We start from the raw sequence: 21833 nt of genomic DNA, 5'->3' as shown, positions 1-21833 counted from the left end.
CCTGGTTCGTGGCAAGACTGATGAACTTTCGCAACTGAACACAATTCTGTGACTGGCTCGGTAGTGAGGCTTCCTATAGCATCAAGGATCAGACATATACATTTACCTTGATTTCACCCTTGCAGTGCAGGAGACCAGACAAAATATTGCCACACTGAACTTTACAATGTGGGCCACAGGCCTTAAATATGTTATGCTCTATATAGCACGATGAAGAGTTGAACCAGGAGGCAAGACTCATATATTTGTGTTCATGGATGATGCCACCAAAGCATGCAGGAGATAACAGACACTATCCATGGACTTTATAGTACGGCCCAGGAACCACATGCGACCTTCCAGATCTTTAATAGGCGGTAGTTAACTTTACAAAGCACTAATATTCATAAAAACATTAAAAACAGCAAGCATTTATTAACTGTCAAACTGATGTGAAAAACAAAGAGGCATAGAAGGTGTCCTGCACCACTTAACTTTAAGAACACCTTCATTTTTAAAGACTTGCAACAAATGTGTCAAAATATGAGAAAAACCCTTCAAATTCAAAAAAAAGTATTTCTTTGAAATGTATGAGTGTTTCACCTTAATACAAAAGATTACATAAGGACATTGCAATTTTTGTTTTGAAGAAATAGTTTTCAGACATGAATTTAGAAACATTCAACTACAGAAAAAACTCCAACGCATCCAAAACGCCTCAGCCAGACTCATATTGGACATCCCTCGGCAAGCTCACATTTCCGGCCACCTGAAAGACCTCCATTGGCTCCCTGTCAACAAGAGAATAACGTTCCGTCTCCTCGCCCACGCACACAAAGCCCTCTACGACCTAGGACCCGAATGCCTCAACACGCGACTATCCTTCTACACCCCCTCCCGCCAACTATGATCGTCCAATCAAGCCCTTGCCGCAATTCCGCGCATCCATAGATCCACCATGGGGGGAAGATCCTTCTCCTACTTAGCGTCCAAAACCTGGAATTCTCTCCCCACCCACCTCCGCCTTACACAGAACCACCTCTCCTTCAGAAAGCAACTAAAAACTTGGATATTCGATAAGTAAAGCACCCCCCTCCCTCAAGCGCCTTGAGACCCTGTGGGTGAGTAGTGCGCTATACAAATTTTGGAACTTGAACTCCCCCCCAGGCAACAATACCAATATTGAGCTAAGAGGCAAGTCAGTTGACATGTGTGCACTCTCTGGCTGGCCTGGGATGCTATTATACATGGACTACATTATAGTTTATTAATTCAAACACAAGAAAAGTTTTTGTACAGGGCCTATCCCGAAGTCATATATTTCAAGGTCCTCTTATGCGTGATAATGAAAAAGAAGGAGGCACTGTGAAATAAAACAATTGCCTACGATCACACAATTTGGTCAAGTTGGGAAGCCCAGGTGCAATTCAACCACTAGATGTACATGTGTTAATTTACTGATGCCCACCTTACACCTCCCACGCCCCCAATATCCATCCTGCTGGTATCAATACGGCCCTCAGTCACAATGAAGATCAAACCTTTTGGCCCCTGGGGAAATACTTGCGCATACTCAAGCTACAGACTGATGCAGGAAAGTTGTCCAATATTCTTAAACTCATAAACGGGTCTCGTATGAACTGCTAAATGCAGAGTCAGGTCTATGTGATATTGTCAGATGATGCAAAAGCTGTTGGTCAAATTATGCGATATCTCTGCCTAGGTGGATTAGGCCACCATTTTAAAAAAATGCTACATTAAATACACTCAGATTTTTTGATCTCCAGAATATATTTGATTTGAAAACCCAACATGAGGGGGAAATAGGCAGCTGAACCACCATGCCTCAAGTGTGTATCACCATGTTATATCTGACCCATGTTTAACACCATCGCTGCTTATGGTTTTCCCCTCCTGTGCTGGGTCCCGAGTTATTCCATTATTCATGACTAGCTCAGCTCGTCATGAGCACAGCTCAACCGTGCTTCATGACGAGCTGAGCTCGTCATGAGCATCGAAGGGGTTAAATGGGTTATGGGTGGGTTCTGTGCACTCAAAGTTGGGGTGTCACCATAAACAACTTTACTGACTCTGCACTATTTATTTTACTCACAAGCATACATTTGTTAGATGTCATACGCACTGAGAGCACTGGTTAGCAAGACTCTAAAACTGCTATCCTGGAATGTAAGAGGTTTGAATAATCCAAAATATATTAGTAATGTTATGGGCTACCTAGATAGGCACAAAATAGATCTGGAGGTGCTCCAACAACCACACGTTGCCAATGAAGAGTAGCACTCTTTCTAAGAAGTGGCCCTTTCAAAGATATTATTCATCCTACAGCTCATTCGCATGAGGTGTATAAATCTTGATTCATGGGCATGTGGATTTCAGGCCAACGAGACAACACACTGATTGTGACGGATGCTACATTCTTTGAGAGGGGAGGTCTGTAATAGCAATATATTTCTCTTGAACATTTATGCTCCCAAAGTTCAAGCCCCCAAATTCTTCTTTGAGATATATACTATCATGAGAAGTCTGGACTAATATTTGTGGGTGGAGGACTTCAACCTCACACTAGACTCAATTTTAGACTGTAGTAGTAGCCCTGAGGCCAGTAGGCCCCTGTTGGTGGGGGTGTTAGAGGATACAATAAACATGCATGGGCCTTTCGATGTCTGGCAAAACCGCATTCCCTTTAAACAGGCCTACTCCGTTTACTCCTATTTCCATTCCTTATCCTCACTGGCTTATCACCAAAGATGTTGGCTCTTGGGTGAAAGATGCTGAGTAGCTACCCTGAGTCCTGTCTGATCACTCCCTGTTGCTGAACATTCCAGATTCCCAACGGCAATAGACACAGTGGTGGTTCCCAACAGAGAGTCTATAAGACCGAATTTTATGAGGTGAATTCTGATTGACCTTAACTGGCAACTTTAAATTAAATGAAATCTCTGTAACAGAAATTTCCACTTGATAGGATGCCTTTAAGGCACATATAGGGGCATAGTTATAGCCAAATGTGAAGGAATACTTGACAACATCCATGCTCAACTAAGCCGCATTGAGTCTGACCTTCGAGTGCCCTGAATTTCACTGGCCAGATACCTGAAAGAAATAAATGACCTACTACAAAAATATTGTGACCTCACTGAGAGAGAAGTAGCCTACTTGTGAAAAAATTATCGAGCTCTGTGAAATGGTGAGGGCAAGAGGCCAGAAAAAATTCTAAGCTGGCTACTAAAATATTGTAGGGTGACTCATACACTGCAACTCCTTAATGAATCAGGCAAACCTGTCTCTGTAAACGTGGACATTGTGAACGTAATAGTTACTTCTTACAAGAGTCTTTATACCTCCAGGTTTTGCAGTAGCCAAGAGTGGGTAGGGGAGTACCTAGATGAAGTGTCATTGGTCTGGCTAGATGACTACTACAATCTCTTCTTGAATAAGTCAATTACCACTTATAAGATCATTGCGGCCATAGAAGGGCTAGTAGGAGAGAAAGTTCTGGGTTCCGATTGGCTACCATCAGATTTCTCCAAAGGATTCAAATGCATCCTAGCACCCTATATATCAGGGCGTTGCAGTGAAGCACTAGAGGTAGGATCATTTGCACCCTCCATGCAAGAGGCCATAATTGCAGTCAGTACTTTCTAAGCCAAGGAATGAACCGATTAGATAAACACCACCCAACGTCTTTCCTGAATCTTGACAATAAAATATTTGCCATGGTTCTAGCAAACCGTTTCTCATTACTGAAGGAAAAAAGATATTCCTTGTGCAGGCTGGTTTTGTGCTGCAAAGGTTCATAGTAATAAATCTCCACATGGTAATCTAAGTGATGCTCCAAATTCCCCGGGAGGAAGAGGCAGATGTGGCCCTATTGGATGCTGATACGGCCACCTGGAATTGCCTTATGGAATGATCACAATGTTTAGATTTAGTATGCCAGATTTGTTTTTAAAGCTCCTGAAACTATTATACGCACAGCCTATATGATCTAATTCTATGTATGTGTCTGATGTGTGTGTAAGAGTCCTGCAATGCATAGGTTTCTGGGTAGCTAGTGGAAGGTGATGTAACTGTTCAGGTAGGTGGGGCTTAAGTTGTGTAGTGCCTTGAATTTGTGTGAGGAGTTTGAAATGAGGGCATTTTTGTATAGGGAGCCAGTGGAGCTCTCTGAGGCATAATGTGAGTTTTGTGAGTGGTACGTTGGGGATGACCCTAGCTGCTGAATTGTGGATGATAAGTAGTCTTCTGGTGAGTTGCTTGGGGATCTTTGCACTGAGGGTGTTCCTGTAGCCTGACATGCTGGTGTTTAGGGCATGAGAGATAGTTTTTCTGGTGTTGCTAGAAAGCCATTGCAAGATGATCGCAGCATATTCAGTGCGTGGAAGCAGGATGCAGGAACGGCGTTAACTTGTGTGGTCATGTCCAGTTTGCTATTGATGATGAGCCCAAGGTTCCTGTTGTGGGTGCTGGATGTGTGTCCGAATTCAGTCGGCCACCAGTTAGACTCCGATGGTGAGGAGTGATTGCTGTAGCTCACTACTTCTGTCTTGCTAGCATTGAGCTTCATACAATTGTCTTACATCTATTTAGTTTGGCCATTCAGGTGATTAACATATTTCTTGTGCAAGGTTTCTTGTCCAGGAGGTAGAGTATGATTTGTGTGTCATCAGCATTGGAGACAATGTTGATGCTGTGTGAAGAGGTTGCTGGCCAGATGGATCATGTGTGCGCGAATCGGGTGGGGCTGAGCGATGAGCCCTGAGGCACTCCACCAATGAATTTGCGGGCTTCCAAGGAGTAAGGTGCCAGGCTGACAGCTTGTATTCTTTTACTTGAGGAGCAGATCCAGTGAAGAGCGGGTCCTTGTATGCTAGAGAAGCCTAGGAGAATGGGTGCTGCCTTAACTCCTCTGTCAAGTATCATGTGGCTGTCGCCTCGGGCGGTTATGATTGCTATTTCTGTACTGTGGATGGTCCTGAATCCGGACTGTGTGGTATCAAGGAGCTGATGGTTGCTAAAATGGTTGGCAATGCATCAGTTAGAATAGGATAGAATAGAATTTATAGGGTGCACTAAAACCCGAAAGTGTCAAAGCGCTATAGCAGAACAAAGGAGTCAGCAGGGGCAAAGCGGCAAGGATAGAGATACTGAGAAAAGCCAGGTTTTCAGATGTTTTTTAAAGGACATGAAAGAGTCCACATCTGAGATATAGGTAGGTAGGTTATTCCATAGTTCTTCAGCTACTACCAAAAAGGAGCGTCCACCCCATTTAGTCTGTTGAAATCTGGGGATCTTATGTTTTTTGCAACAAGAGGATCTCAGTAGTCTCCCCAGAATCAGCAGCGGTGCGTCCATTGGGGCGTGGGGGCGTAGCCCCACCAGCCACATGGACCCGCATCGCGGCCGCAATCCTATGTAAATAAAAAAAAGTACATGATAAACAGCAAGTTGCAACATTCAATAATCAGCCGCCGGGAATTGCGCAGGGGCCAGGGGGGGTGGCCTGCTGCAGCTTGAGTGACACAGTCCACACACTCAGGCTGCAGCAGACCGTACTGCGCAAGTGCAAATAAGTTTGCAACTTGCCCAAGCATGCGCACAGCGCACTCACCGCACTGTAAGGTCCCCAGCGGGACCTTGTTCGCCTGCCAGAGCCCGGGGTTTTCAAAGGGCGACAGGGCGAGCAGAAAATGGGCCCCCCCCTAGCCAGGATTGGCTGGTCCACCGCGCAGCATCCATCATTGGATGCCGCGCGTGGTGGGGGTGGGACATCCTGTCAAGGGAGAGCTCTGTCGCGGCGGCCTGTGGTCAGCGTCTCAGATTTATAACATATCGGACATTTCTTTTCTTTTAAATGCACAAAAGGCAGCTCGGCCGTTTTTTCCTGATTCTTTTTTGGTGCAACATTCAGCGCCGAGTGGAGACGTCACGTCGTTCGGCCTTAAGATGTTGAGGAAGGCTAGTCTGAGGGGCCGCGGCACTGAGTGGAAGGAGAGCTCCCTGGAATATGGTGTGTCTGTCGGCTGGCGAGGGTCACAGCGTGAGTGGTGAGGCACTCCGGGATTGAGAGGTACAGAAAGACGCCTGGTTTAAAGTAAGAATTTATTATGAGCACTGTGACTGTGTTAGTACAAGTACAATGGATGCGGGCCGGCGGCCCCGGGGTCATTAAAGCATGGGGGAGACGGGCACACTGGCTTCCTATACATGTTATAGCAACATGCTGTCAGGCTTTATAGGTGGGGGGGGGGGGGGGAGAGTGTTATCTCTCGGTGACTACACCTCTGAATTTAATCAACTGAGTTTGAACACAGTAGTGCAGCAGGACAAATATTGTCTCCGTGAAAGGCATTAAGCAATTTCCCTACCTATGTATAAAATACCGACATTTACATCAACCAGCATACACATTTCTTTTTTAAATGATTTAATAAACACCGCGCAGCACTTAAATATCACCCTATATATGTTATTGCGTGCTTTCATTTTGAAATTCAAATAGAAGCTCTCACCCAACGGCTGAGGAGCAGAACGGCTTCAAACATGGCAGTTATTACATACGTGAATTGTTCTCCCCCTTGCACCTACGGAGAGAAGCTAGGTCACTGCTGAGAGGGGAGGGCAGGCACGAAGGAAGAGGAAGAGCATGTGAAACATAGGGGGGGGGGTTGAGGGAAAGAGTGACCCAAGCAAGGGAGAAGAGATAGGTGGGTGGAAGAGAAACGTGTGAGGTGAAGGACAGTAGGAGGAAGTGAGGGAAGCGGGGACAGAACGTGGGAGTGAGTGACACAGAGGGAGGGGGTGACACAGAGGGAGGGGGTGACACAGAAGGAGGGGGCGACACAGAAAGAGTGAGTGACACAGAAGGAGGGGGTGATGCAGAAGGAGGGGGTGACACAGAAGGAGGGGGTGACACAGAGGGAGGGAGTGACACAGAGGGAGGGAGTGACACAGAGGGAGGGGGTGACACAGAAACAGTGAGTGACACAGAAGGAGGGGGTGACACAGAGGGAGGGAGTGACACAGAGGGAGGGAGTGACACAGAGGGAGGGAGGGAGTGACACAGAGGGAGGGGGTGACAGAGAAGGAGGTGGGGTGACAGAGAAGGAGGGGGTGACACAGAGGGAGGGAGTGACACAGAGGGAGGGGGTGACACAGAGGGAGGGAGTGACACAGAGGGAGGGAGTGACACAGAGGGAGGGAGTGACACAGAGGGAGGGGGTGACACAGAGGGAGGGGGTGACACAGAGGGAGGGAGTGACACGCCCTACGGTCGCTCGCTCGCTCGCTACGGTGCTGTATGCAAATCACTTGCCGCCCCACCACTTTGAAATGTCACCCACCGCTACTGCCCAGAATGTACCATTAAAAAAGGGCATTCATTTGAGAAGGGCCCTTATGATGAAGGGCCTTAAAAACTAGGCACAAAGCCTTAAATAAGTAAGTTTTCTGACATGAAGCCAATGAAGGGAGTGAATCCCCTCCCTAAGCAAATGCTGCTTGGGAGTATTCAGAATGAGGCAATTTGCCACATTTTGTACAACCTAAAGTTTGTTCACGAAGGAACTATTGATGTTCAGGTTCAGAGTATTGCAGGAGTCCAACCATGAGGTGACCAGGACAATGATGACTGACTGATGCAGTTCTGATGGAATGTTGGGAAAGGTCTTTTTCAGGATCTTAATGACATAGAAACAAGTGCTGACAGTGGGACTGACCTGCGCATCAAAACTCAGAGAGTCATCAAAAAAGACCCTGAGATTGTTGGCTGACCAGACAGGGGTGGGGACCGGTCTGCAGAAATCTGGCCACCATGTGCTTGCCCAACTGAGGTTTTGAAAACCAAACACAAGCGCTTCAGTCTTATCTGCATTGATCTCCAGGGAGTTGTCGTTCGTCTAGCAGATAATGCTGGACATGAACTAGTAGAACTCCCCACCACCAGCTGCAGTTCTTTGGAAATAGATATGATAATTTGTATGTCATCTGCATAAGATAGCCCTTGAAATCCAAATGAATGCACCAGATCAGCAAAAGGGGCTACGTAGAGATTGAAAATTTGATTTGTTTCTCGAACACCTTGCCTGTGTATGGTCAAGGATGGGTCAGCAGATGGTTTCTTGAGCAGGGCCATAATGCTGAAGTTTTTTCAGGTATCCGTAATGTGGTTGAGCTTATGGAAATGTTGTGGATGGGTGTTTGCGCTTTGCTGATTGTAGGAGTTCCTTGGTGAAGGCTTGGTGGAAATAAGGATCAGATGGGCTCCTAGAGTTTATTGTCTTCATGATTGTGGCTGTTAGCATCCATGAAGTCAGGGTTCACTCTTTGTTCATGTTGGTAAGTTGAGTCTCAACAGTGATGGGGACCCTTAGAGGGTCAAAACTGCAGGATATGGGGGTGATTTTGTTAGAGAAAAATTCCAAGAGCTTGTTGCAAAGATCTTTTGAGGGGGTGATATTGCTGTAGGCGGCAGGAGGTACAGTGAAATCTTTGATGATGGCAAGGATTTCCTTGTTCCTGTTTATGCTGTTGTCGATGTAGTGTACACGATCTCTTCATTTAGTGTTCCATATTTGCTGGTGGTAGCGTCTTAGGATGGATTTGAAGATGTCTTTATCTATGATGTCCTGACTTGTTCTCTATTTGTGTTCCAATTGCTTGCAGTGGCTTTTTGTCAGATTGAGTTCCTTCATTCACCAGGCTCTTGTCATTGGGTTGGACTTGACGGGAGCCAGGGTGTTGGTGCATGCACTGAACCAGCTGTCGAGCCTCTTGATGGCTTTTGGCATGTTGATGGTGTGCTCAAGCAAGGGCACCTTAAGGAGCACTACAGATGACTACTTTGGGCTTTGTATGAAAATGGTGGAAGGGAGACGAGATTTGCTCTATCAGTCAAAAAGACTTCAAGTAAAGTTAAAGCAATTTCTTTAAACCCTTGATCATGAAGCCTTTCTAATAGGATGCCATGAGGAAATGTGCCTAATGCAGCTAATAGGACCAATCTTCAATAACCTCTGTCATCCTCAATCCTCCATAAATCATCAAGAACAGGGACTATAACTAGTGCTTTAATGCTTGTATACCGCATTCATAAAGTGTTATATGCATAGCTTGAAACTAAATGGGAAGGAAAATAGTGCTATTTTGACTTTAAGATTGTAAATAGCAGGGACCGAAAGCCCCCACAGCAATGGATCCTGGCTGTAATTAGGGGAGGGAGCAATGTTTTGTTTCACCCTCAGGATTGGTGGAATTTTGGTCACTCCATGTTACTCTTTAACACAGAGTTCTCGTCAAATTCTGCCAAATGTCACGTGGTGAGAATTTTCTCCCTCAAGGCTCCAGAAAAGGTGAGATGGTGAGCGAGATTTGGCATCCGTTAGTGCGATTTTCGAACAAGGGCAGTCACGGTCAGAAGGGTACCTTTCAAGTAGATTTGCTTCAGCGCAAGTAGATTTTCTACTAGAGTGGCAACAAAATCATCTCGAATGGTTGCTCGTTCTTGTACTATGCATGGAAACATTTGCGCTGATTTTTCAGCGTTGCTTATACTACTGATTTAAAATTGCAGCACTATCTGCATATTTTCTGCTTTTGGTGGAACTCCATGGAATCTCACAGAGATTATATGTGCCTCCACAGAATTCCACGAAGTGAAACTCTCCAAGTTCCACATATTACTAGTTGTGTGAAAATGCCTCTTTTTGCATGATCACCCTCCAAAGCTTTGAACTGATACTGTTGGTTTTTCCACGCTGAGAGAGCACCGAGGCCTGCCAACCTGACCGAAGTGCAGTTGCTCTAACCCTCAAAAGTGTATATTTGATTGTCTATACCCAATTTGTATAGGTCAACTTACTTATTAGTCCCTAGTATATGGTGCCAAGGGTACCCAGGGCCTGTAAATTAAGCTGTCCCTCATGGCAGCAGCATTTATTGTGACCCCCTGAGTGAGTGTGACAACGTAAAACATGTTTTCCAGCCTGCCACTACGGAACTGCTAACTCATCATTGCCATTTAAACTAATGATACAGTCCAAACAACCCTTTTTAACATATACCTTACAGCAGGCCTATTGATCCATACAGCAGTGTGCAGTATATAAAAAAGTAGGATATATAATTATATGTCCTAACAGTAAAAACCCAATATTTTAGTTTTTGCTGTGGAAAGGCTAGATGCTACATTGGTGAGTATTGGGCTATACACTAACAACTCAGCTGTGCTAAATCCTGAATGGGACTACTAAAGTTGGTACATCAGGCTATCAAGATAATCATTACATTCGGTCGGACTTGATGTCTAAAGCAAATTTAATGTAACTTGTAGGTAAAAGGCAACTTTAGAAAGTTACCATACTTTTGCCCACGTTTTCCAGTGGATATTGACAGATGCTTGTCACAAGACAGCCTTCTGCCCTCCTTGGGTGAAGTGGGAATGACTCCCAGGAAAGGGAAACAATGGAGACTTGCCTTTCTAAGAGGTGTCATGTCTCCCTTGCACGAAGACACATAAGGTGTGAGCTCAAAATTAGAGCTTTAAGGGGGAATCCAACTTTGAAGGGCAAATACTGGACACACACAAGAGGGCTGCTCTGTTTTTCTGGTCGACAGGGTGGGAACGGGTACAGAGAGGAAAAACAGTTGCCCAACTGATTTTCCTATGGATGTGTAGCCCTTAGGTAGCCACACCCCTAGGGTGGGCTACCAAGCTTTACACACCAAGAAAGGAATCCTGCCTTCTTGAGAGTGGGCAGAATGTTGCACTCTGGGATAGCTAGATGCCACACATCTCAGGTGACTATTAAGATTAATGGGGTGACCCAGTATCCAGCAGAACCTGTGAAATCTAGTGGCAGTAACAACAATCGGTTCTGTGGGGGAAACAATATTTCTTTTACAAAAAATGATTTACTTCCATATGTTGCTTGGTATTGACAAATAAATTGTGCATTAGGTGGAACAAAATATCATTATAAGACACCACAGAAGAGATTTTAAGACACGTTATATTACCAATCATGTATTCTGAAGTAATGCAGATAATATATCACAGGACCACACAGGTCTGTTACGTAACATATACAATAACGAAATGGAAAATACAGAAATAACAAATATCACAACTAAAACATAATAAATACATACGACATTACACAGATTAACATATATGACTCATTAAGGTGAAAACAGAAATCTGTTCAAGCAGATGTCAGGGGTAAGGAGCACCACTAATTATCGGCGATGTTTCGACCCATTCAGATTATGTGTTTAAATTAAAAACATCAGTGCGGGTCTTCATCAGGACTGAGATCAGAAAACAGGCTCTGTAGCAAAAGATATATGACGTGAAATAGTCAAAGTTAATGAGCATGCAATACTTAATCTCCAGGGTAGTCTCACCTGTATTTGTGGTGAAAAGTAACCTCAAACTTAGGTATCCAGATCCAGCAATTAATGTAGTTTCAACCCAAAATAAAGCCCTTTTCGTTTCATGTTCATGCTAGATGTGTTCTCTCTAGTTTCACTCAAAAAAAGTGTCTAACCATCCTTGATATCATTTTTTTGCTTTGTTGTTTTTAGTCTATCTTTTAATAATATGGCTTTAGTTCATAGTGTTATAATAACAAATAATACAATAGAATAATAGATACAGACTAAATTTAGGAAATGGGAGAGTTGTTGGCCAATGAACGAGAGAAGCATGAAGGAAGGATCAAATAGAGCAAGAATATATATGAAGGTTAGCAGCTAAGCATGTCGCACTCGGGAGAGAGGCTGGGCTTCTCCTAATTTAGGGCTGTGATGCAAAACCTGTCTGACTGAAGATAAACAGTAAGTAATTGGTCAACTAATGACAGTACGAATTCTTGGTTGCAGTGAGATTTTTTACTCATTTTATACAGTCAAAAAAAGAAGAAACTGAATTTCCACAACCTCGCTGTCCTCTCTCTTCCCAGTATTCACAAAAGGAATTAAATGTTATACCCCAGGAAGAGGAACAGTGGCAAGAGCACGTGAGGACTAGCACAGAAAGAAAAGGAGAAGACAAGAGATGTGAGTATGTACAATGTAACTGCTGTAAATAGAGGCAGGTAGGATAATACAACTTAAGAAATTAATATGATTTGGTAAAGATCACCTAAGTACAGAAGACTAGAAATTAGACCAAAGGCATTCAGTGCACTTTATTTCAGTAGAAAATATTGACATTGTCAGCAGACTTTTTCACCTGTCACTATTTTGTATTAATTGTGTACACTACTGCTCTTTTCTAATTGGGTCATTTAAATATACCATACAGTAAAATAAAAGGACAGAAGGAAAGAAGCTTATGAAATGTAAATGGTATTACGGTAGCATCTATTCTAAAGCATATTTTTTCAAAAAGTCGTTGGTATTTACATCTTCTAAAAATAAAGCAAATAATTTCATATATATTTTGCGAATAATTAACATAGAATTTAACACACTAGAAATATTTATTTTTAATCATAAACATGATTAACGTCTCTGTGAGAAATACTAATTTCAAGTTTCTCTTGAAGAAATGAAGTGCATAATAAGGAGAAGAGTAATATTCTGTGTATTCAGGAAATGCACCTGTCAGGTAGGGAGATGTCAACAATAAACAGTAAACAACTGTGTCTTCACATACAATGGATACCTCAGACGCTGGCATTTTAATTTGCAAGAAAGTTAATGTGCATGCTATTCATACCCCATCAGACAAAGGGGGCAATGAGGCAGTTGCAAACGTTCCTGCAGAGCCATTTGTCACATTTCGCTATCCAGCCGTTAGGTCTTTAATTGTGATGACGCCACGTCAACAATTAACAACTTTGATAACTAGCAATAACAAAGAAATTACCTATCAAGGCTTTCGAGGAAAATGTGAAAAGCCCATATCCACTTTAAAAGGCATCAGAATTGAGAATGTCCTTGGGACAGATGGGTTGTTTAATACAACTTAGAAAATCTACTGCTACATTTTAACCTCTCTGGGAGGTAGAAGTGAGGGGGGTTCAGGCATTAAAAAGAATATCAACATCCAAAATAATAATTATCATATTAACCAATCATATTCATTATTGTTGGTTCAAAACTTTTCTCCAGGACTCCAAGAATATATTTGCTCAAATCGCCCTTATGGGTATGTTATGTTGATTTGTATTGCTCACTTATCACCCGAGACAATATCCAGCAGTGGCGGCTCCTCCGCTAAGGCAGAGGCGCGTCTCCCCACTGTTTTTCAGCAGTGGAAATAAAGGAAATATTAAATGATAATAACTCGTTTTTATTATCATTTTATGTGTTCCTGTTGCAGCAGCTTTGCGGGGCAGGGCGGGCTGCTCTGCTCTCAGAATAGGGGGAGGGGTAGTGGGCACTCTGTAAAGTGCACATGAAAGTTTGGCCAGCCGTCTTGGGCCGACCAAACAGTCATGCACACTGTGCATGTTCTACACCCAGCCTGCATTACAGCCTAGATGGAGAACTTGCCCAGGCTCCCATTCAATAACTGAGCACTGAACCGCGGCACTCAGACCAATCCCACGCTGCATTGCCTGGGTGCTTCCTGTTCCACCCAGAGCAGAGGGACGACGACGAGGGATAATGTGCAGAGACGCGGCGAGGAGGTATGTTTTATTTTATTTTTTCTTTACCTATTAGCTCCCCACCCCTACACCTTGCCTCCCCCGATCCGTGCCAGCCTCCACTGATATCCAGGCACTTGGGTAAGGCCTGTAGGTGTGAGTCCCTTGCTCACTTTGCCACTGGATTCAAGCAAGCCGGGCTGAAGACGGCTGGAATGCCAGAAACCGGTCCTCGGAAGCTTGTTTCCGGTCCAGGGAAGACATGGCTTGGCAGTTAGGGCTGGACTGTTCCCATGAGGCACAGGGTCAGACTGATTTGCATATAGCCATGTCTGAACTGGGGTGGCAGAGTGGGCTAAAGAACGGTGATGGATTAAACCCAGATCTTTTGACTGGGTGTGAGTGTTTGATTGATTCAGATGCTCCGTCCATCACCACCCCCTTTGTACCGCTTTTGGCCGCCATAAGTGTGGTAGGGTATGCTCAGACGTGAGTCCCTTGCTCACTTTGTCACTGGATTCAAGCAAGCCGGGCTGAAGACGGCTGGAATGCCAGAAACCGGTCCTCGGAAGCTTGTTTCCGGTCCAGGGAAGACATGGCTTGGCAGTTCGGGCTGGACTGTTCCCATGAGGCATAGGGTCAGACTGATTTGCATATAGCCATGTCTGAACTGGGGTGGCAGAGTGGGCTAAAGAACCGTGATGGATTAAACCCAGATCTTTTGACTGGGTGTGAGTGTTTGATTGATTCAGATACTCCGTCCATCACCACCTCCTTTTGTACCGCTTTTGGCCGCCATACGTGTGGCAGGGTATGCTCAGACGTGAGTCCCTTGCTCACTTTGCCACTGGATTCAAGCAAGCCGGGCTGAAGACGGCTGGAATGCCAGAAACTGGTCCTCGCAAGCTTGTTTCCGGTCCAGTGAAGTCATGGCTTGGCAGTTCGGGCTGGACTGTTCCCATGAGGCACAGGGTCAGACTGATTTGCATATAGCCATGTCTGAACTGGGGTGGCAGAGTGGGCTAAAGAACGGTGATGGATTAAACCCAGATCTTTTGACTGGGTGTGAGTGTTTGATTGATTCAGATGCTCCGTCCATCACCACCCCCTTTTGTACCATTTTGTCATGGCTTGCCTCAGATACTCTCACCCAGTGACATCAACCTCTGATCTGAGCACTTGAGTCTGCCACTTCCACTGTTATCTCAGGGCATTGCAACTCAGGATGTCATAGGCACTGGTATGACAGGAGTCATGCCATCCAGGACTTTGGCTGCCACATGTGTGCCCGGTTGTGACCTTCCCGTCTCCAGTACAGCCAATCCTGCTTCTATTCGGGCATCCCAAAAGCAGTGAAACTATAACCAATCTGAGCATCAGGGTACAGATGGATTTGTGGACCCACATAGTGTCAAGAATCCCAGGATTCAATGACCTAGTGCCGAATTTGAGAATCCCAAGATTTGAGGATGTACCGCAGAATTTGAGGCTTGGATATTCATAAGAGCTACTTTAAGGACATGTAAAGGTACAGGGCTGTCCTCACTATTGATAAGAGGAAGGCTCTGCTTGGGCTCAACTCTTCACATGTGTTGCTGGCTCTCCGCCAGAGACCATCCTTAAGGCAGACGCTCACTTCATCGTCTCAGACGTCTTCTGTTTGTAGTGCATCTTGGAACTTCTTTTCTAGCACCCGTTGCAAGAGTGATGCTAGAGGATTTTTTTCATTTTCTGCCGAATTATTACCTTCATGTGTAATCCATGTAAAAGTAAAAAACTGCATGTAGTTGACATTGATGTAAGAGCGGAAAGTAGATGTAGAGTCTTGTTTCTGTTTAGTACACAATGGCTGTTACTCTGGAGAGACTGCAGCAAACCTAAGAGAGCCTCTATTTAGCAAAACACATTTTTTGACTACAACCCGCTTCTGTGCCTTCTTTCACATCCCTATCTCTCTTACCCAGTCTTCACTGTCATTATCCAGCGCAGATTTGGAAGTATTTTCACTGTCAATGGGAAAGAAAACTGGTGGGTTCCACATTATTCCTTCATGAATATTTGGATCTACAGTTTAGTGGTAACTTGACGCTGAAGGTCTTAGACCAAATACCAGAATAGCCTACTGATCTGTGCATTTTTTAAGCCTTTTGGATTTCCAGTCTGGTAAGGGATGGGCATCTAGAAGTGGAGATTCTACTGGAGACCTTGACTTTAAAGGCTCAGTAGCCAGGATTCTCAGCTGATGTGGTTTATAGAAGCCACAACAACTGTAGATTCTGACAGGGAGAGAGGGCAATATAGACTCTTCAACAAAGGGGACATGTGTTCAAACTTCTTTTGCATGGCAAATAATGGAGTCATATCATATAAAACAGTTTTCACAGATGTCACTGAGCATTCAGGGAGACAAGCAAACTAAGTATGACTTTCATCAATGGGGCCAAGCCTCTTTATTGGAAGTTCAAAGGAGCTTGGGAAGGCTTGACTGTGAACAGTAATGAAAGTTAGAACCAAACTGTGATTTTCTTGACACAGTCTATGAAGGATAGAGATGGTCTGTAAGATACTCTACCACTTGCCTGAGGCGCCATCTAAATGTATGCTGCTAAGGCATTATTGGATGACGATTTCAGTGATTCTACTGTTCATGAAGAAATATACAATCTTTATTGGGCCCTGAATAAATCTGTAATTGAGTGAGATCTAGGCAAGCTATTTTTAAGTATGCCTTTAGCTAAGCACACTTTGTCAACAACATATCAGTGGATAGAACTGCAGTGTGGCCTAAGGCCTGCTTTGCAGGCGTGTTATGTTAGCATGGTTTATTAGAAGTTTTAACGCCATTTTACCTTTTGCCACTTTTGCACACCGCACTGCATATAGCTGTTGTTAGATTTGGGGGTCTCTAGTTTGCACAGGTAGGTACTTGTGACAAATAGGGGCCCTCTCCTCTAGTCAAGACAAGGGGATTACACTCCTAAAATAACCCCTGTTCACCCTCTAGGTTGCGTGACGCGAGCAGTGAAGGCTTACTTCAGAGACGTTGTAAGTTAAGCAGTTGTGACCACCTACAGTAACCCAGTGACAACACTACAAATGGACACCACACACGTTTATATAAAAAATAAGTAGACTTTATATAGAGTTACCACAAGACCATAAACGACAAAAATACACACTATTATTACTTTAAGATGGTAGATTTAAGCTTAGTTCAGTTCAGTTCTTAGATGCGACACTCTGCATCAATGTACCTTAGGTTGCGTTACACTTCGACGACAAGCAATGTCGGAGCGATGGGAAATGCGGCAAAGTTCAGATACTAAGAAATAAAGACGGGAAGATCTTCCAGATGCGGCACGCTTCTGGGGGATGCGAGAAGTCCTCGGTCCGATGCGTGGACTGCAGCGGCAACACCCTTACTATGCGATGGCAACAGCTCCAGTGGCGGCGCTCTTCTCCACGATGCGTGAAGGTTCCGCTCAATGCGACTACTATAGCGGCGACATCCAAGATGTGACGGCAGCAGCTTCGATGGTGGCGCTCTTCTCTGGGATGCGAGGTGCTCTTGGTCAATGCGGTGCAATGCAACAGTTCCAGCGGCGACAACCTCCTTCGGAGTTGCGATGGCAGGCACAGCGACGGCGACACGCTCCGACCTCGTTGCGAGATTCTTCTCCTGATGCGGTGCAGTGCGACAACTACAGCGGCCACACCCTCCTTCGGAGTTGCAACGGCAGGCACAGCGACGGCGACATGCTTCTTCTTGTTGAGTCGCACTTCCAGCTCCTTGCGACACGTAGTTCATCAGAAGGCCCAAAACAGCAGCAGGTACTTCCATAAGAACTCTGGGGAGCTGGGGGTTGAAGTCTGTTGTCCCTGAGACTTCAGCAGGAGGCAAGCTCTTTTCCAAGCCCTTGGAGATCCTTCACAAGTTAAAAGCAAAGTACACAAAGTTCCTCTCTCCTTCCTTTGGCAGTAAGGCAACCACTGCAGGCCAATCCTCCCCAAGCAGCACTTCAGCTTGGGAATAGTTTCTCCTCAGTTTCTTCAAGTTCCTCTCCTCAGTAAAGGTTTCTTCTTGTAGTCCAAAGTGATCTACTTTCATGGAATCAGGGTCCCAATATTTATAACCCAACATCCTTTGTTCTCTGAGGGGAGAGGGGCCTTTACCCAGTCCAAACCAGTTCTTAAGCACTCTGTTTACCAGACTTCTCCTTCACTTTCACAGTGCAGGGCAGGCACATCAGACGCCCCCCAGGAGGTAGAGCCAGCATCGTGGAAGGCAAGTACAGTCCTGGAGCACTTTGTTTACAGGACTCCTTCTCTTCTTTCAGTGTGCAGGCAAAGACATCAGCCGCTCCCCAGGAGGTGGAGCCAGCATTGTGAAAGGCAGGCACACCCCTATTCAAGGTTCAGGTGCAACTCCTCCTTCCCTTCTAGATACAGATCTCTCTATTCACCACTGGGTGACTCAGCCTGTCTCCTGGAATTCCCCAGTCCTGCCACTCTCAAAACCAGACACAGGAATACACACCCGGCCGACAGCATCCAATGGCTAGTGCTTGAGTCCCAACCAGCCATGAATAGACAAGCTCTGTTCAGGCTTGAACAAAGATGGGTGCATCGTCTCCAGCTAGACACAATAGGACTGAATGACGCTATTCCCTGGGCGAGTGTCTCAAGGTAGATACCTTCTACTCCAAACACCTGTTTACCCCTACTGCTATGATATCACCACCTAGACATTCCTCCACTGCTCTATACGCCTGACTAGCGGTGCAACATAACCTTCTGCCCAACCCCTCACCGCTTACTGTTACGGTCTCTGCCATCCCAGTCCACTTTGATCCCCTTTTAACAGAACACCCTCAGTACACTTCTCCACGGACTGACTGGGTTGAGTCACGCAGTCCCGACAGCATATAGACATTGCAGTCAGTGACTTGGCATTATGTGGGGACTATGACGCAATATGCGCTACCATCCGCACCATAATACTCCTTATGGCCATAATATTATTTTTTTATAAAATAATACCTAATCAGGCACTTCCTGTTTCGTCCCCTCCTCTGGTCCAATCACACCTGCCTCCGCGAGATATCGATCTCGAAGCTATTCGCGCTCTATTCAAGCATCATTGCCACTCCAAAGATGGCGGCTTTACTGAGTCAATTGAGCGTCCAGCTCTGCCCACTGCACGAGACCGGTTGCTGCGCATGCGCGTGACGCATTTTAGATGCGCCTTCACTTCCTTAAAACGGCGGACACCGGCAGGCACCTTCACCAGCTGCTCCGCACCCTGACCAGGTGCCGCGAGCGTGAGGGGTAGGTGTTCCGCCGTTCCAGTGTCTTCGCAAAGGTAAGCCTCACACGAGACCGTTATAGCCCCTTTGTCACCATGGAGCGTTGGCGACGGGACAATGCCGGGCCGAGTTGCATTACCATCGCTTGGGCCCGCCTGAGATCACCTTGCACGCCGGAAGCCTTTCCGGAGGCCACGCTATGCAGAGTTCACTTGACTTAGTATGCCCTGCTTGGCCACTCACCTGACCCACCCCCAGCTCGCCGGGTCTCCATCTCTTTAACCCGCCCTCACCCTGCCCGATCTATTGCTGAAGGGGCTGAGGGTTGTACTGCATCTGCCTCACTGTCCCTGATGACAATAGAAGTGGTGTGAGTGATATGTATCTAACACCACATAATTAGTACTGTTACTCAGTGATTCAGAGTTAATGGGGACTATCCTGCCCAGCCTTTCCCCCTACCTGACACGAGTATGAACTGCTGCTGGGTGATTGTTTTGCGCGCTTCCTGGGGCCGCCAATACTACTGCTAAATGTACCACCATTCACTGCTACCTCACCTGTCTAAGTTACCAGCTACCAACTTTTACATTCAATAGGTGTATCCAAACCCTATTACGCTGGCCTCACGGGAGCTTGCTGCGGGGCCCAGTCTCAACCCCCTTAGGGTAAGATCTTGACTAATTGCTACACGCCTGCTGTTGTTTCCGCAGTGGACGGGTTGTTATCTTGAAAGCTTCGGTTATTGATCACAGTTTTTTATATAAACACACAATGGTAATGCCCCTAGTGTGACATCTGTGTGGTGTATGCCAGAGAAGGGACATTGCACCTAATTTCCCGGTTCAATTGAATTTCCCTTTTCACATCACCCCCCCTTCACTTCTCACAGTGTGGAGCCTGCGTCACAAAAGTCACGCTGCACGATTTGAACATTGAGTCACTATGTTCCATCTGACTTGAGCTGTTCTTTTTGTCTTTTTTTATATTTTTTGTTCCCCTACCTCTAGGTCGCCTAAATAGAGCAGGACCCCCTGGCCCTCTTGCCCTCCGACCCAGTGAGGTTGTATTTGCTTTCTTTATATAGATAGAGCATTGAGTTCACTTTTTGATTTTCTTTGTGTAGTACTTTATTTTTAGGTCCTGACGAATCGCCTCGTGGCGAGAAACATGTTGACCACACTAGGGGGTAGAGTTATTGTTCTGTACACCTTTACAGTCTCTAAACTCCCCTCCCACCCCTTTTAACTAAGGAGTCAGCCACGTCATTAAAGTTACTAGTGGACTGACTACCTTTTTTATCACCTTCACTCACCATCGCACTGACTACACCTTCTTTCATCCTCACCCACACCCACCCTCGGCTAGGAACTAAAAGAACCCCGTCAAAAGAGTACCTTTGGGCACTCCGTCGGACATTGCAGCGCCGGTCTGACGAGGGGCAGTGAGCCGATGATGACACCGGACACCCTCTAGTAAGGGTGTGTTTCACGCTTATTACTTTGGGTGTGTGAGGCTCTCTAAGTTCCGACTAGGGAACCCTCTCTTTGCAGCCACGGTATTTTCAATACCAACTCCCAATACCAGCTCCACATTGTCAAACGCCTCCTGGGGAACTTTGTACTCCGCTGCCAGCACAGGAATACACAACCTAGCAGAGGCAGGTTTGAATGGTTAGACAAGCAAACACCTACTTTCTAAAAGTGGTATTTGCAAACACAGAATATTAAAATAAACTTTACTGAAAGATGTATTTTATTATTCTGAGCTCAGGCATACTAAACTCTAATTTCTACCATGTTCTCTGAGACAGTTAGGATTATAAAGTGGAATAATCTAACAGATAGCTTTGCAATAGTGAAAAACGAAAATGGCTGTAATTCACTATTAGGACAATCCACACACATCAGGTCTTATCCTACCTTATACTTACAATGCACCCTTCTCTTGGGCGTACAATAGGGGTGACTGATATAAAGAAAAGGGAAGGTTTAGGGACTGGGAAGTGGGTGCACTTGCCCAGTCAGCATGACAGTACCAGACTGCAAGCAGGCTCTGCCATGGCAGACATTAGACACATTTTACAAGGCTGCTTCTGTGGGTGGCACAACCAGTGCTGCAGGCCCAACAGCAAGAACAAAACCCACAAATGCCCACACTCTCTTTGTTTGTGATGCAATTATTATGTTGACCAAATGAAGAAATTCATTAAATCTGGTCAGGTACTTTTATTTATACCTATAACTTGTATTTTTTTTAGCAACACTTTTTTGGAGATTTTCTTTTTTGGCAAAAGAAGAATACATATGTACAGACCACATAAATCCGTTTTTTACACATATATAACCATTTCATATTAAACAAAACAAACATTACGAAAATTACAAACAAAGCAAAATACATCCAAATAACAATAAACATTAAACTTTCCGTTTTTTTCACTGTTTCCAAATCAATTCTTATTCAAAAACAATAATACAAAGCAACATCAAATGACAAGAGCAACGAAACATATGCCTATTTTTTTGTGACACTTGATGTAATATTTAGCTCTCGTAGATGTGCCGACGCGTTTCAGGTTCGAGTAACCAGTTCTCAAACCCTCATCAGGGCTTTGTTATTTTTCTGTATAGGATGCAAGAAAACAATAAAGTTTTATTGACAACCTGTACGCCTCATGTCTACCATTCATTATTTGTTGAATCATCAAAATGTACCTGTATCTTTCTGATCAGGCGGGGGATATTTTCATGTGTCTTACTGGGGGAGCGCTATTTATTGGGTCTCTGTATTGCACCTTTGTTTCTAAAAGTGAAGCACAAACCATGTCAGAGTACAGACCAAGACACAACGTTTCATGGCGTTCAAAATCTCATGTCTTAAATTTACATATCTCCGTGTGCACCCACCGGCGCCGCTGGAGGGGGAGGAT

Source organism: Lissotriton vulgaris, chromosome 5 (assembly GCF_964263255.1).
Source record: "Lissotriton vulgaris chromosome 5, aLisVul1.2, whole genome shotgun sequence".
NCBI lineage: Eukaryota > Metazoa > Chordata > Amphibia > Caudata > Salamandridae > Lissotriton > Lissotriton vulgaris.
The sequence above is the reverse complement of the archived record's forward strand: the minus strand, read 5'-3'. Positions refer to the sequence as shown.